The sequence below is a fragment of the Eptesicus fuscus genome, chromosome 1 (assembly GCF_027574615.1).
Source record: "Eptesicus fuscus isolate TK198812 chromosome 1, DD_ASM_mEF_20220401, whole genome shotgun sequence".
Lineage (NCBI taxonomy): Eukaryota > Metazoa > Chordata > Mammalia > Chiroptera > Vespertilionidae > Eptesicus > Eptesicus fuscus.
Genome location: NC_072473.1, coordinates 77149809 through 77167214, shown reverse-complemented (window position 1 = coordinate 77167214; position 17406 = coordinate 77149809). Strand labels below are relative to the sequence as shown.

General features: G+C 47.1%; 2 protein-coding genes across 7 annotated transcripts in view; one reads left to right on the top strand and one right to left on the bottom strand.

The window, feature by feature from the left end:
* NCBP2L (nuclear cap binding protein subunit 2 like) overlaps positions 1–1960 on the bottom strand; it is a 53709-nt gene extending 51749 nt beyond the window's left edge. Inside the window, exon 1 of one of the 2 annotated variants that reach the window (XR_008557373.1) lies at positions 1891–1960. The gene's annotated coding sequence lies outside the window, so the exon portion shown is untranslated. The remainder of the gene's footprint in view (positions 1–1890) is intronic. The other variant, XM_054722692.1, reaches the window with a different exon arrangement.
* Positions 1–17406, top strand: part of TSC22D3 (TSC22 domain family member 3) — a 62361-nt gene that overhangs the window by 28040 nt on the left and 16915 nt on the right. The gene's annotated exons all lie outside the window — the stretch shown is intronic.

The window sequence follows — 17406 nt, the reverse complement described above, 5'->3', positions numbered from 1 at the left end:
GGTTCCAAGACATGTGTGGTGATGGGGGAAGGGAGGAGACGCCAAGAGGACATTTAGGTCTGGTGGACTTTAAAATTAACCTGTCCTTCTTCACAATCTTGCCACAGGCCAAGCCTGCCAGGTAAATTTGGGTAGACACTTTAGTATTGTTCTTAAATGTCAGGGAAATGATTTGTTTTTGTTTTGTTATTTTGTTTCTTATATTAAATGTTCTTAGTTCAAAATACCCAAGATTCCTTACAAAGGTCAGTTAGCATAGCAGGACTAAGAGAGTCTTAGCAGCTTTTGGCAGTCACTAAAGGTTACCGCTGGTGTCTTGTCTATAGGCCAAGGGAGTGAACTCTGTGAGGGATTTCAAATGTCCTTCATGAACTTTTCCACTATGCTAAGAACCATTAGAAAAAGTACTTCTCTTATTCACCTAGCTCTCCAGTCTCTCCTTTAAATCCTGCCCACCAAGGAAGAAACACTAGAATTTATTGAGCACAGATTCCTTTTGCCTTTGTTGGGAAGAAGTATGTACTGTACATGACTGTGTAGCTGTGTACATTGTCAGGACTTGAGTGTGTGGAGGGGCTTTGGGTTGTAATGTGGATGTACATAAACATGTTTAAATCATGTCTAAAAATGTATGGCAAAATGTGTGGTAAATATATTTGTTTATATGTGGGGGAGAGTGATACCTGTGTTTGTGAAGGGATAACTGGAAAGATGGCATCTGGGAGGGTTGGTGGTCTTGTGTGTGAGAGACATATTGTGGAATTCCATCTAAGTCTATTCCTGTATTTTTGACTTGAGAATCAGGGTGAGGAAGGTATATATGAAGGAGGTATGTGAACACGTGAGCGAGCATGTCATTGTGTGTGTGTGTGTGTGTATGTGTGTGTGTGTGTGTGTGTGTGTGTGTGTGTGTTTTGAGGGTTTGTTTGGTGTATATGTATGTACCTTCTTCAAGTCTTAGGCTTGCCTGGCCACATTCCTTTTTCTCCACTCCCAGACCTCCTTAAATCCTCTGTCCCTGCTTCCTTCTCTTTAAGGAAATATTTTCTAGCATGTATCCCCCCTTTCTCTCTTTCATGATCTCTATCATCCCCCACCCTGCTGTCCCTTCTCCCAGGCCACCTGCAGTCTCTAGCAACAAAATGAGGGTGATTCCACCATTGAGAAGAACAATACTAAGTGATTGGGAAACAATCTCTGAGCCAGTGAAATGTCTGCCTAAAGATTATTCTTGGAGCAATGGGAATCCTGTGGGTCACCCTTGGACAGATTAATATCATTAAGAAATGTAATATAGATATTCAATCCTAGAATTTTGGTGAATTAATTAAAGCCTTGTTTTTAGTTCTATTGAGAAGGAAAAATCATTTATTATCTTTAGTCTGACCTTGTCCCTTCAAGAGAACTCTTATTCTGTGAAAATAAGGGCTGAGGTAGGCAATTCACACATGCTTGTGAAATCTAAGTAGATTATCTCACCAGTGGCTATAACTGTAATAAACGAAAGTGACCTCGTTTAAACAAACAGATGTTTGGGGCTGACAATTGAAGTGAAAACACAACCTTAATGACTTAGTTAATAGTAAGTAGTTCACTCTTTAGAGATATTAGCTAAATTCTTAGTCTTAGTAATAACATAGGTCTCCAGGTTACCTTTGTATTCTTCCTGTTAGTAATGAAAGATTTCTAACTACTGGGTCTGTAAGGCCACTTGTAAAACAGGAGAGGAGGACAACCTAGAGACAGTTCTGATTGGAATATGTGTGTCCACCATCAAAACCAGTCCTCTTATATCTTCCACTAGGTAAACTCATAAACAAGGTATATTTAATACCCATTAATGAATAAACATGATCTCTAATTTCAAATAACGTCCTATCAAAAACTCACTCTGGATCTGATGTAGACACGCAGCTAAATTCAAGGAGATTGCCACTTCTCAAACGAACCTAGAAAACAGCCAAACACCCTGTTGCCAAAGAGATGGGTGAAACAGAGTAGAGGATGCTGGGAAATGGAATGTTCAGCTCCCTGGTTTAACTGCCACTTGGTGTAAGGCACTCCACCCTTGTCCCAACTGCTTATTTGTTATTTCATCAAGATGTGACAAGGAGGGGGTGGTTAAGTCAACTGACATGCTGGCTTTGGGTTGCCCTCCCTTCAAGAATAGCTCTTTCTTTGCTGCAACAGATACATCCAGCTGCAGATTTCAGTCATCACTAGATACACTTGCAGATGAATTCAGAAATTATACTGGCTTCTCCAATTGTTGTTACTGAGTTGAACAAGCACTATTGAGACTATCTTCTTGGCCACACCACTGTCCTGAGTGCCACAGGAGAAGGGAAGAGGGGAGAAAAACCCACCAGAAGCCTCTTTTCCACCCTTCAGGAGTTTTGGGTAAAGTTAGGAATATAGAATACATGCATAGAAACCGCTCAAGAATGGTGATAAAGATTTATGTCCACAGATGCAAAATAACACATACCAAAATGTCCTATAAAATAATGGGCTCTGTAAAATGATATGTGAAATGAAATGGCAATTGTGACTCTCTGGAATTTTCATGTTCTTGATACCACAAGAACAAGGGGAATAGAAGTGGTTGGAGCAGGCTCCAAAGCATGTGTTTCAGTATTGGCAGTAGTGGGAATGATTGTCTTCCATGCTGAACTCTTTATTTTAATAGAGCTTCTCCCACATATCCAGGTTACCCTGTCTCAGAAAACTGCATGTGCTATTTCCACGCTGGCCATAGTGAAGGTTTGGTGGCTTTTAGTAGTGTAGGGTTGGCCATATCAGAGATGACAGGGTCAACTCAGCTTCATACCCAGCTCATGGCTTGATCACAGGCCCAGCTGATTTAATTTTGGCCTGAGCATGCCAAGGTCAGCCTGTGAACCTTCCCATCTGTCTACAGTCTGGCCCCAGAGCTTGCTCAAGGTTAAGAAAACTATCCATGGCTTATCACCTTTTCAAAGCCGGTAGGCACTCACATCCATTCATTTCCTCTTCCTGTTCACAACTGGAGTATTATATCTGGGCTAGAAAGGAGCAAGGTGGTTTCTGAAACCAAAAGGAGTACAATGGCTACATACCTGGGTTTGCTCTCCACATTCCCCACCCCCTTACCAATGGAGAAACTAGGGCTGAGTTTATACTCCCTTTCAGAGCTTGAGCCCTCAATATGAAGAATACTCTATAAAAGGTAAAGACAGGGAAGAGCAAAGGTCCCCAACCCAACTCAGGCTTGACATTGAGCCACAGGTGTGATGACCAATTGGTACAGTAGTGTCAACAGGCATATCTATTGACAGGTGAAATGGGTCTAAAATGCTCACAGGCCACACACCTCTTGTGGCCATCCTCAGCTCAGCTTACCAGACTACACTGCCCACTTCAACTTGGAGCTGGGTCTACAGATTCTGGGTCCCCAAATCCCTGCTTGGGCCTCAGGTTGGTATATCTTCTTCCATCCATGGCCAGGACCCAGAAATCTTTCTCTGCCTCACTCTGGGCCTCAGTTTCCCCATATATAAGATGAAATGGTTGGACTAGATGATCTCTGAGGTGCCTTCTGGCTCTGACATCCTGGAGTCTAAGTGTCCTCCCAGTCCTCCCTTTTTTCTTGAGTAAATGCTTTTAGGTCGGGGGGTCGGGGGAGAGGCAGGGGGTGGGGAAACAAAAGACTTTCAGTTTGGAAGTTGGTCCAAAGTTCCCAGGCTGTGTTTGTTTTTGTGTTGCATTTGTTTCTTTCCAACTGCTTTTTCACATCACTAAGGGCCAGTGGTTACTCTGGTTTGGGCTGTGAATATGGCAGGGTGGTAGATCAGTGGTTCTTGGCTATCCTGAGCTGTTCCAGAAAGTATAGCCACCTCCCCCTCAGGTTTCAGGGGAAGTTCGTCACTCCTGCTGGAGCCGCTGTCTCCTGCCTGACTGGGCAGGTACCCTCCCCTCAGTGGCAGCATGGTGAACTGACCCTGGGAGGGCTGATCTGAGACCCCCCATCTGCTAGGTGCCTTGGGGTTGGTTAGGGTGAGAGTGGGCTCTGTGCTTGGGGCTCCTGAGGGGGAATTTCTGGGAATGATGTGAAGAGCCTGTGACCGCCCCTGGGATGGATCAAGTTCCCTCAGGAATCTGGGAAACTGGGACTGATGGAGGCCCTTGGGGGCTGGTCAAACTGTGTGCCTCTGGGCGGTTTGCTATTAGGCTGTAAATGAGCCTGGGGGAAATGAGGGGGAGGGGACTCTGTGACACATCATGCTCTGGTTCCTCCAAGGGGACCTTGGAGGCCTTCAAGCTAGGCTCTTCATTTCACCAGGGAAGGAGGAAGCAGTCTTCCATAAGACCAGGAGTTGGAGGGAGGGCTTGTTGTTCTGTGTGATCATGTGATCCTGGGACTCGCCCTATTTCCTAGTCCTTCCCAGGGAAACAGTGAGCTGGAAGAAGCCTAGGCAGGGAGAAGAGTGATGACGTGCCACACAGAAGGCAGTGTCAGCCACAACAAACAAGCACAACCTCTCAGATAAACACACATCTCTCTCTCTCTCTCTCTCTCTCTCTCTCTCTCTCTCTCTCTCTCTCTCTCATTCACACACACACACACACACACACACACACACACACACACTCATATGTGCCGAGGCCTCACTGTATACCGACCGAGACGCTCAAGTGTGGCTCTGTGGCACTGAATTTCTGTGACAACACCCCAGTGGCCCAGCCCATATCACCTGTTGATACAACTTCACTTTGCCCAAGTGTGGGGGAGGAACAAGGTTCCTTGGAAGGGGAGGGGCATTTTCTAAAGCTTAAAAAAAGGAAAGAAAGAAAGAAAACAAAGCAAAGCCGAAGTCCTCCCACAGGCAGGCTCGTGCTCCGGGTGTGCTTTCGCAGGCCAGAAACTACAGAACTGGGAGTACTGCCAAGTGCTTTATCAAAGGAAACAGCCCGCCCAACAGCTGGAGATGGGCTCCTGCCAGCTGTGTGTGCCTCTCCGTCTCTCCTTCTCTTTCTCTCTCCCCTCCCTTCTCCTATCTCCATGTATCCATCTCCTGCAGTCTTGCACTTTGCATTGGGAGAGCCCACAGACAAACTTCCTTGGAGCAGAGAGAATACCCTTGACGCTGAGGAACCAAACAGATCACACCCTCAGCTAGAGTAGGGGAGGCTGTCTTTGTGAAGGGATGTGCTGGCCAGACTCAGGTCTCCTGGCCTTGGGTAAGGGGCTGCTGGGTGGCAGCTTCTGCTGCAGCTGGAGCCTTGGGGAGACAGTTGGGTAGTCCCTCTGTCGCCTTCTTTATTGCCCATGGTGGGAGGCGGTGCCTGGCTGGGCTGTGTGTCTTGGCGGCAACAGGGTGTTTTCCAGCAACCTCAGCAACTTTGCCATCCAAATTCATTAATTAGTTAATTACTTGGACTCATTTCTCTAAGCCTTGGGCTTCCCAGGGAGGAAGGAGATGGTGTACAGGTGGGAGAGAGCTCTGAATAAGGGGGTTCTCCCTTTTCTGGGGGTGAGGGCCCATTGGCAGATGGTAAGGAGAGAAATTGAGGGTAATATCCTATGGCTTCACCCCTTATCCCAGCCCTCACCCATTTCAGGCTCCTGATTTGCCGTCAAAGTGGCCAACACAGCCCTAAAAGGCAGCTTCAAGCTGCGTTTATAGAAGCAACTCAATGAAGACTGGTGGCAGCAGGGCTGTCTAGCTCTGTGAGTGGAACTGAAGGCAGCAGCCCTGTCTCTGCAGAGGCCCAGGGGCTTTCTCCTATTCCCCAACTGTGCACAGCCTGCACCGCTTGTCCCAGTGGACACCTGGGGATGGCTCAAGGCAAATCTAACATTTCCCCTTCCAGCCTGGCCACATCTCAAACCTATTGGGTTTGTCTCTATGCCCCCAAAGCCTTCCACGTGCTGGGACTTAACTAATGTCTGGTGACCTGGCCTCTGAGGAAACCACTTTAAAGCTTGGGTCTTATCAAGTGGGAGGCAGCAACTTGGTCTATGTATATCCCCTAAGGATGCCATGTTAGGCCTATTACTTTTTTACCAGTGAGCAGGCACCATGCTGAGGGCTATGGGGGGAGTTGTTACTAACAGGAGTGAGGCCACAACTTAGGTAATCTTGGCTTCTGGCACCTGGTGGGCATTCTGCTGTGCATCCTCCCTCTTGCACAACCTCTCCCACCGTTGTGGTTCTCACAAGGCCAAGCTCTTGAATCTTCTCTGTCTTATCCCCTCTCCCTTCCTTCCTTCCCTGAAGCTTTTTGTATAGATGGTCACATTATATGCTTAGTCACATGAGCCCTGTAAGACAGTGAGCACGTTGGGGAAGGTTAATTGAGATAATATATACAGTATACCATATATATTATGCTTTGAACTATGCTTGGTGCAAAGTAGGCACTCAATGAATGTAAACTGCTAGTGTTCAATACTGCTGCAGTGTGTGTGTGTGTGTGTGTGTGTGTGTGTGTGTGTGTGAAGATGGCTATCACATGCAGCTGGGCTGACAGGACTGACTGCATGCTAAATCATAGACAAATCAGAGGCCCTGACTAGGATACTCAGAAGAAACTTCAGCAGTTCTGATTGCCAGCCCTGATAGCCACAATCCTGGGTGGAACAAGGTATGGAAGTCAAGAGCCTGAAGCAGAGTTCAATTCTTTATTTCTAATTCAGTCCCTCCTAAGTAAGAGACCATAGGACTGTTACTTAGGCCATAGGGCTGACTAGACTAGCCCCTAGGCATGGATGAGGACAAAAGTCTTCTGGGAAACTCTACCTTCCCTACAATTTCTCTGAACTCTGTCTTCCTGGATTCCTTCATTTGGGATCATTTTGTCTCACCTGTCCACCCCACTCTAAGCTCTAACACACATGCCTTTGTCACATTTCCCCCAGAATGTTGTCAACCTTGAGTATATCTGAAAGGACCAGCCCAAAACTCGAAAGGACCATATTTATAATGGCCTGTTGATTACCATATTCCTGAGTGTGTGTCTGTGTGTCTAGAGCCTACAGCTTTGGGGTACCAATTCCTCTGCATGTTTAAGCCTTGTGACAGTAATATCTCTCACTCTTAGTCCAAATACCAACTGCTTGATCATCCCTCGGCAGCAGCCTCTGAGAGCTGGGCAGTCAAAAGGATGCTGATGTGGACATGTACATAATTTGTGATATAGGACTTCACGAATGGAGGTTTGTGGGGCATTTCCCTTCCAGTTTCCTCATGGGGGCACTTCCGATAGTTGGCACCAGCAGCATGTCAGCTGCAGGGAGCAAATGGTGTGAGAGAAGAGATTCCAGGTCTTCTTTGGCTACGGTTGATTCCTTATTTCCTCTCCTTTCCCACTTTGGGAGCATTTGTTGCTGTCTGGAGGGCCAGGCAGTGCCAAGACCACAATAAACAGCTTGTCCAGTACACACAAGCTCTTTGGACCCTGAAATGTCAGCTGGCCAACTGGCTCACAGCTAGACCCTGCTGTGTGCCTTTTGCATCCGGCCCTGACAATGCCACTCAACACTTGTAGAACCATATGTCATAGCAACAAACTGGGAGAAGGAGCCCCACAGTGACCTGGACTTAGTTCTGGGATGCCAAGCTTAGGGGCTTCACTTAGAGCCCCTGGCAAAAAAAAATGCCTTAGGGACCCAGTTCTGCAGGTCTCAGACCAACAAAGTGGCCTGCTTTACCCCTTGCCCACCCAGGCCAGACAGCCAGATTCCCTATGCCCCATATAGTTGAACTACCAACTGGTGTTAGACAGAAACATCTTGCCCAGTGAAAGATAATGGGGTGCAGGGTACATGCTTCCAGAGGGTACAGACAGAGCACAAAGGGCAAGAGAAGAGGGGGAGAGGTGGTGGGGTTTGATGACAAGAGTGCCAGGCCAGGATCCAGGAAACCTGGGCTCCACTCCCAGGCCCTGCCACCAACTCCCTTGGCGTCCTTGAGCAAGATCACCCAGAGGGCAGGGTTGGGGGAGCAGGCATAATGCCAAGACCTTGCCTAGGAAAAGAATAGCTGCAAAATCTAGTTCATGCCTTCAGGAGGTGGGGATGTAGTGTTTAACCACAAACACTTTCTACTGAAGAGCTACCTTGTTGCTTTTAAATACCTGTTGTGAGGGCTGAGGGCAAAGTTCACAGTTGTACCTTAGCTGGGGAAGGCCCTGTGATCCCTGTGATTGTCTTCACTTCAGCCTCTTATGGCCACCCAGGACAACTTCTCTGGGGTGTGATGTTTGTCCCTATTCATAAGAGCTTGTATGGAGGAAGCATCTCTCAGCTCACCATCATAGGCACCCATACCTCAGTATCCCTAATGTTCAGAGACACACACCAAAGCCCTCACTTACTCTCAGGACCTGCCTTCATATCTCATCTCTGAGTGTCCTCTCTCTGGTAGCAACAAGTCAGCTGTTTCTGCCCTACATGCTCAATGAGGACTCATGAGGTTCAACAGTCTTCAATAGCACAAAACACAGTTGATAGAAGCGACCAGTGTCTGACATAGAGTAGCTGCTCAATAGATATTTGTTCAAATAAATCCAGGCTGGAATAAATTCACAATACTTGCATATAAAAGACTGCATTTAATGGTAGAAACATTAGCGTCTACAGTAGGACCAACAGTTCAGGGGCAGGAGGAAGGAGCCTGTTTGTGACTCTGCAAAAAACAGCATGGGAGCCACCACCCGCTGTATGCATGGAGGGAAGCTAGGATACACCCACTGAGGGTGGGGGAAGGATGTCTGGGAAAAGGGCCAATATACACTTCAGTCTGAGGGCCTCAGACGCTTCCCAGCACAGGAAGGCCCCATGGTGGTATCTAATTGGCTTTCTAGTTAGCTATTAGGTAGCCCTACCCTGTGGCAAAGTTAGGGTAGGGCTGAACTTCCAGAATCTCTACTGGAGTTTTGGGTGACTTCTGGTCATTCCCAACCAGGTGCCAGTTGAGAGAGAGGGCCTTGAATCTGATTAGCTTTGCCTGAGGGAGCCAGGAGGGCCTTCCTAAATCACGCATATCTCAATGTGCCCTCTCTCCCCCTTTGGTTCAGGGGCTTTGGGAGCCATGGTCTAGCCTTTGCAGTGTCACTTGCCAGATTCCCGTGCTCTCTATGCCTTCACAGCAGGGTGGGTGAGAAAGAGTGGCCCAGGAGGAAAAAACAAACAGAGGAAAGGTCTTTGGGTCTGTTGACATTATAAGTGCTATTGATTTTACACGATTTTTCCATTGGGAGGACAGTGAGCTGACCTGGTTTTACAGCTGGCTCGCACTTTGATGCCACTGATTAGGCCATGAACTGAGAATCCAAGAGGCTATGGATTTATCTCAATACATACTTGATAGTCACCACTCTCAGCAAAGCCAGGCAGGGGCCTCCCAGGGTACAACATGGGAGGATGTGAGTGGTACAGGCCTCTGTTCTTACCACCTTTTCCTAGGGATACTGTATGACCCCAGGACCAAGCACTCTCAGATCTCGCTGGACCTGGATGGTGCTGGGGGAGTTGGGGGTTGGGGGCTTTTCAAGCAAGAAGAACTTTAGACATCAAGCTCAGACAGGAAGAAGATGGTTGAAAGAGCACTGAACTATGACTTGGTGACTTGGACTTGTATCCCAGCTGGGCCACTAATTATCTGTCTGATTTCAAGCAAATGACTTCCCTTCTTCTTGTCTCAGTTTTCTCATCTATTAAGTGATCGGTGGAACTAAATGATCCCTGTGGTCCCTTCCAGCAGATTTGTAAAAAATGCAGAAATTAGGAATGTGGAGAAGATATAAAGAATAGAGGAAGGAGCAAGAATGTAACATTCCAGTTCAGTGCAGAAGTGGGAAAATGGGAAAGAGGTGTGCTGCATCATGGTGGAGTGGAAGTGGCCCAGATGCCTCGATCCTGTTCCCAGTTCTCCCATTAATAAGCTATCTGACCTTATGCAGGTCATTTCCCCTTTTTGTACCTCATTCAGGTGGGAAGAATGAGTTAGCTTCTTTTTTTAAAAAATATATTTTATTGATTTTTTTTTACAGAGAGGAAGGGAGAGGGATAGAGAGCTAGAAACATCGATGAGAGAAAAACATCGACCAGCTGCCTCCTGCACACACCTCACCGGGGATGTGCCTGCAACCAATGTACATGCCCTTGACCGGAATCGAACCTGGGACCCTTCAGTCCGCAGACCAACGCTCTATCCACTGAGCCAAACCGGTTTCGACTGAGTTAGCTTCTTGCCCCACCCCTACCCCAGACTATTTTCTTGTTGGGAAACCTAGGTACATACACACATGGGAGTAGATTTCAGTGCTCAGTGGTGTGACACCAACAATAGGTGCATTTGAAGAAGGAGCAGGTGATGGCAGCTGCTAGGTAAGACCTTATCTAAAGGTCAAGGGAGGATAGTAAAGAGGAGCAGCAGCCCCAGAATTAGACAGACCTGGATGGAATTATTAGCTCTGGCCCTGCCTGACTATGTAACCTAGGGCCAGTCATTTGCTCTATCCAACTTATAGTTTCCTTACTCACAAAAGTAGAGAATTGAACTAGTTGATCCTCAAGGTTCCTACCATCGCCGTGATTATGTGTGAAACGAAATGCAACAAAAAGAGGCCAAAAGATGCCAAGTAGACCAAAGGGAAGAATTTCGTGTTCAAGGAGGAAGCCAGCCAGTGTGGATCAGACAAGTTTGCCAGGAGAAAAGAAGGGTGGTGTTCCCAGAGTAACAGTGGGCTGGGGGCGGGAGGCGTAGTAGTGGTGAAGGAGAGGAAGGAGAAGGGGAAAGAAAAGGCAAGGTCGTTTCAGAGAATTGATTGAAAGGGACACAAAAGCATGTTTGATGTGAGAGATCTTGGTTGGAGGGCCTGCTGATAGGAACCACTGCCTCTTCAGTGGGTCTCAGACAAGATGCTGAGTGCTACAGCAGCCTCACCAAAAGCTAAGCCTGGAGTGGAGGGTGGGGAGCTGGAACACTTTTCAATTGGCAGGCATTCCACAGAGGAGAGGGTGGTCAGGAGCCCATCCTTACGTATTTGATACTCTTGTATTTTATACATCATTGATCCCTGCCCATACACTGAGATTGAGTCTGGGAAGATGTGGAAACTGAGGCCCTGAGAGAGGGGATTCAACCTGCCTGGAGTCACATAACAATTTCATGGCAGGACCAGGAGCAAGAGTTGGTCTCTCTCCTGATTCAGAGCCCAGTTCTTTTGGTTACCGCTTCCCCCTCCATTGTATGCTCTTAAGCAAATCCCTGGTTGGAATTGTTTGCCTCTTAAGGAAAAAAAATGGAGTGAAGAGAAATCAATTCCAAGTAATTTAGGGTCTCAGGGTCTGGGGAGGCTGAACCATGCTAGAAGGTGCTGTGAGCCATTTAGCCACAGAGCCCATGTTTGGGGAGGGAGCAGTGAGGACTGGGTAGGGTGAAGAGTGTGGGTTCTGGAGTCAACTTATCCTCCAATCTCAGCTCCAGCTGTGTGACCCTGGGTTGGTCACCAACTCCCTGAGCTTCTATTTCCTCATCTGTCATCTTTTAAAAAAAAAGTTACATAGAGTTGTGAGAAATAAATGAAATAATGCATGAAAAGTGCTTGGCCCAGTGCCTGGTGCATGATAAACTTTCAATAAGTAGTAGCTGTGATCATTACCATTACCTTTAATGGCTTAACAAACCTGAGAGTTTGTGATCTTTCTTACCAACCTTTCATCCCCACCGAAGACCTACATTCTGCACTATGAACTTCCCTCTTTCCTTACTTGCCTCAGAATCCTGCCACCACTTCAGTTGCTGAGCCTTGGGTCTCTGAGACCACCTTTGTCACCTCCATTATGGGATCAGCTTTCTCAGGTGGCTTCTCCAAAGAGTCCCACTTCCTCTTAACCTGCCTGCTGACATAGGGCCCCAGCAACGGGCAGAGGGAGAGAGACAGATGCCAGAGGCCAACAAAATGAGGCCATGCATTGCTGCCCTGTCACCAGTCCCCTGGCAAGGCCTAGCAAGGTCACCTTTTGCCTCTAATCTACTTTAGGGAGAGGAGGATTGAAATGAAGCCCTGAGGGAGCTCAGATGAGAGCAAGGGCTTTGCCCCCACAAATTAGGAGAAAGCTTCCCTGGAGTATTTGCCAGACCAAAAGACATTACAGCCAAAAGGACTGCCGTCACCCACTATAGGAACAGATCTATTAGATCCATGCTGCCCCATGGTAGGTGTCATTTTCAAGCCCCTAGGTAAAGTTCAGGGCCCCTAATTCTGGTGAGGGAAACCTAAGTTTCCTCAGTGAAAATATTCCTAGTTATAGACCTTCGGAAGGAGCAGATTGCTTATGCTGGGAAATTCAGTGTCCCAAACTGATCTCAGCCTCATCCCTGGGGGTAAGGTGGGGTCATCAGAGAAATTTGGAGGCACTAGGCCAGAGAGGCCCAAAATAACATTCTAGCATTCAGGTCCTGGAAATGAAAGAGCCCATCCATTCTCTGGGTTGAGAGGTGAATGAGATGGGTGGGAAGAGCAGGTGGGTGAACCTGGTGAATCTAGAGGTAGAGCAGGCAACAGCCTATCTAGCAGGATTTCACAAGCACCAAAGCAGTCTCCATCCCCAAATTTCTCCCAGCATAAGTAACCAAACAATGGTGTGTTTCTTTTTCTTTTTTCTTTTTAAAAATATTTTTTATTGATTTTTATTTATTTATCTATTTATTTATTTAAATTTCTTTATTAAGTAAGGTATTACATGTGTCCTTATTCCCCCATTACACCCCCCCCCGCAGCCCCCATTCATGCCCTTACTCCCCTGTTGTCTGTGTCCATTGGTTAGGCTTATATGCATGCATACAAGTCCTTTGGTTGATCTCTCCCCCTTACCCTCACCCTCCCCTACCTTCCCTTAGGTTTGAAGTTCTGATCGATGTTTCTCTGTCTCTGGATCTGTTTTTGTTCATCAGTTTATGTTGTTCATTATTTTCCATAAATGAGTGATATAATGTGATATTTATCTTTCTCTGACTGGCTTATTTCACTTAGCATAATGCTCTCCAGTTCCATCCATGCTGTTGCAAATGTTAAGAACTTCTTTTTTACCGCAGTGTAGTATTCCATTGTGTAGATGTACCACAGTTTTCTGATCCAGTCATCTGCTGATGGGCACTTAGGCTGTTTCCAAATCTTAGCTATGGTGAATTGTGCTGCTATGAACATAAGGGTGCATATATCCTTTTTGATTCGTGTTTCTAGTTTCTTGAGATATATTCCTAGAAGTGGGATCACTGGGTCAAATGGGAGTTCCATTTTTAGTTTTTTGAGGAAAACTCCATACTGTTCTCCACAGTGGCTGCACCAGTCTGCATTCCCACCAGCAGTGCATGAGGGTTCCTTTTTCTCCACATCCTCACCAGCACGATGTATTTCTTGAGCACATGCTGGCTGTTCCACATTGTGTTCAGCTTCTGTAGCAAATCATCAATTTCAGTCATTACCACCCTTCCACCCGCCAGAGTCCTTCCTCTTAAAAGCTTCCATGGTGAGTGGCTAAGGTCAGGGCTGGTAAATCAGGGTCATTTGGCACACCAATGGCCCTGGAGAGAGAATGTATGTGGCAAAAGGCCCTTGGATGGTGAAGGAAGGCCTGAGGGTGATAGGATGGATGACAGGGGTAGGGTGGGAGATGTTCTTTAAGCAGGTAGAGGTATATAAGAGACCAAATCTGGCTAAGGGCCAAGCCTTGGAGAAGATACAGAGGATGAGAAAAAGGAAGAAGGCAGGCCAAAGGCACATTGGCAATTTTTTTTGTAAAGAGGACTCTACTGTGTAACCTGAATGAGTCCTTCAAGCACAGCAGGGTGAGGAACACAATAATCCCTGGTATTTGTCCCAGACCTTGCCATTTAGATCTCTCTCTCTCTCTCTCTCTCTCTCTCTCTCTCTCTCTCTCTCACTCACACACACACACACACACACACACACACACAAACACACACACAGTCTTAATTTTCATAACAGTCCTGTCAAGGTGGATAGGGCATGTGGCAATTACTCCCATTTGACAAATGAAAAAACTGAGACTCAGAGAGATTGACTTGCCTAAGGTCACACAGACACTTTTATGATAGAGATAGAACCAGAACTTTGGTCTCTCAACTCTCAGGGCAATGAGGCCAGAATTGGCCTAGAGGAGCATCCAGAGTGTGGAGATAACCAACTTCATGGTGTTTTCTCAGGAATTCTGGGAAGGACCCCTGCCCCAGATATATATCAATCTCTCCTCTCTGGTCACTAATACCTGAAATTGCACTCTTAGAGATTAATTCTTTTGTATAGAAACTGTGGCCACTGTTAAGATATGGAGGGAAAAGTGGCGACACAGGAGAATATCTCACCACCTGGGAGTGTACCTAGGAGAGGACCCTGGCTGAAGTGGGATGGAAGCAGTGCTGGCAAACTTTCCCCTTTTGCGTAAGAAGAGGGGATGTTGCGTCAGAGTGAATGCTGGTGACACTGAGAAGCGGGTGGGGGGGGGGCAATCTGGCCTGAGGCAGGCCTAGGAGTGCTCTAATGGGTGACTGCACCAGGAGTCCTTGGAGGAAGGCTGGGGGAGGACTTCCATGTAGTGTGGGGGAGGGTGGCTGTGGCTGGTAGACAAGGAAGCAGGTTGGCCTAAGAAGCTGGAATTGTGCAGGGGTGGGCGGGGGTGTGGGAGCTATTCAGGGAGCTGGCCTGGAGCCAGGGGCCAGTCCCAAGGGGGTGAGCTGAGGCTTGAGAGTTCTGGGCCCGATTCCAGCCCCTGACCTTGAGTTACCATGCAACTCAGCACTTTTCCTACCTCAGCCCAGACACCCATCAGGTCTCTTATCTCGACTTTCCCGTTTTATAAAAAACTGTAAAAATTACTCTCTGGATTCCTCCTGATGGACCCTGCTCTCCTACAGCCCTTACCACCCCCCATACAGCATCATTCAAGCCTCTTTGGCCTGGTGGAAACTCTTGCCTGCTGCCTTTAATCCCAGAGGCTGTCCCTCCACAGTGCAGGCTGCCCTGCATGTGATGGTCCTGAGAGTAAGGGCCTGAAGGCCTCACTAAACTCAAAGGCACAGCTGTAAATAGGTGAAACTGAGAATATCAAGGGTGGGATTGTTAGGACTAGCAGCAACCTTAGAAATCACTTTTGCTATTCATTCATTCAGTTATTACATTTATTGATATTCCAAGGTTGTTCTAATTAGCCAGGGGCAAAATCAGGCCAGAACCCAGGTCTCCTGACTATTATTCTAATGCTCTTTCCATCATGTTCTGGAAAGCATACAGCACGAGTATAAGGGCATAGTATTTATCCTCTATGTAGAGCCAGACTTTACTATAGTCAGAGTAGCACCTGGCCTAATTGGCAAGATTTGAAGATCGCTGATAAACAATCTCCCCCCTCAGCTTGTTCCCTTCCCACCACCCATACCTAAAATTATACCACTGACTGAAATCTTTGGATTAAAACCCATGTGATTTGACAGCAAAACCTGTTAAGCCATTACCCGCCATTTACACAAAAACATTTCTCTGATTTGTCCTTTAGGCCAGGTATAGTTGACTTGGGGGAGGTACACTGTGAGTCACCTCAAAGGGGGCATGGCTAGAAAGGTCAGGGAGCCCTCCATATAGTAGTGAGGGGCCCATGTTACTCCAGGCAGCAAGAGGGCAGAGGTTCCCTGAGGGGACAGGCAGGAGGAAGGTACCTGAAAAGGAAGCAGGAAGGTTCTGAAGACAGACTCCTACTTCACAATGTAGTCTTCTGGCCAGCCCTGCACCTACACAGTGATGCTCAGTGACATTTTGTTTCAAAATACATGTTTACATTTGGTCTTTCCTTATGCTGATTATACTGAGTCTTTTGTCTCTTCCACAGCCTGGTGACTGAGTAGTTTGTACTTAGATTTCTGAGGGCCTTCCCCGAGCCTGATCAAATAGTTGTCCTTAAATAGTCTGCCAGTCCCTGAATTGAAATGCAGTTCTGTCCCATCTTGGCATGCTAGAAGGATCTCCCCCCTCTCCAGGAAATTGCAATGGAAATCCTTTAGTCAATGGAAGGAATAGCCCCCATTGCAGAGCTTCCCTGCCTGACCCTGATAAGGGTCTCTTTCCAATTCCCCCGGCAGGTATGACAAAGGGAGTTCAGTGGGAAGAGACATTCGTGCCTAGAATACAGCCCTACCTGGAAATCTCAAAACCAAATGAAATGGAAAAAAATATATAAGTGCAATGCCCAGCTAGATACTGCCCAGAGTTTTGGAATTGGACACTAAAGGTTCACAACTGGCCTCTGCCTCTTACTAATGGGGCGACCCTAGACAACTCACTTAACTTCTCTGAGCCTCAGTTTATTGATCTTAAAAATGGACCTAATGATAACATGATACCCAACTCCTACTCCCAGCTATGCAACTGTTGATGAGGTTCAAACTGCTAATGGATATAATGCTAATGGATATAATGCTCTTGGCAAAGTGCCTGCTCAGTAATCAGTACATGGGAGCTACTGATATTATTATTATTATTGGGACCAGATGTGGCTTTGAGATCTCCCAGTGATAGGTCAAGACCAAACAGCAGTCCATCCCAGCGCTCTTGTTGCATCAAGGATTTCATTATGTCAGGTTTGCTTAAAGCAAGGCCCACCTGCAGGGCATTCCCTGCGCTGGTGACTCATGGGAGGGGTGCATGCCACCCACCTATTTTAAGCTGTTCTACATTTTCTTCTCTCTGACATGGACGTGTTTACACAGTGGAGGGCAGTCCCAGTCAAAACAAGATGAAAATACACTGCTGGCTGGGAGCCCTAGGCTAACTGGTTTCAGGCCCTCTCCCAGCTGTCAGTGCCTTACAACAAGGCCATGGGGATGGTGGGGGACTGGCCAGCCCTACTCTCCAGGCTTTCTTCATTGGCCCAGCTCTGTCTGGTGGCAGGCAATTGGCCATAACCTGGTCGAGCTACAGTTGGGTTTCAGAGCACCAAAGTTTTATAAGGGTAAGAAGGAGGAGTGCTGAGGAGCAAGGGCTGTCCTGGCCAGCTCTTGTGTGACTATTGTGCCTGCCACCAGGGCTGCCTGATGCACAGGCAGAGGAGAACTGCCAACAGAGAGTGGCGGAAAATGGCCAAAGAAAGCTCCCCCAGCAACAGCTCCCCTCTTCTGCCTGGCATTTTCCCCACTCAAACTCATTCCTGTGAGTTAATAGGAGGCTCTTGGTAAAAAAGAAAGAAGAAAGAAAGAAAGGAAGGAAGAAAGAGAGAAAGAAAGAAAGAAAAGAAAGAAAAGAAAGAAAGAAAGAAAGAAAGAAAGAAAGAAAGAAAGGAGGAAAGGAGGGAGGGAGGGAGGGAGGGAGGGAGGGAGGGAAGGAGGGAAGGAGGGAAGGAAGGAAGGA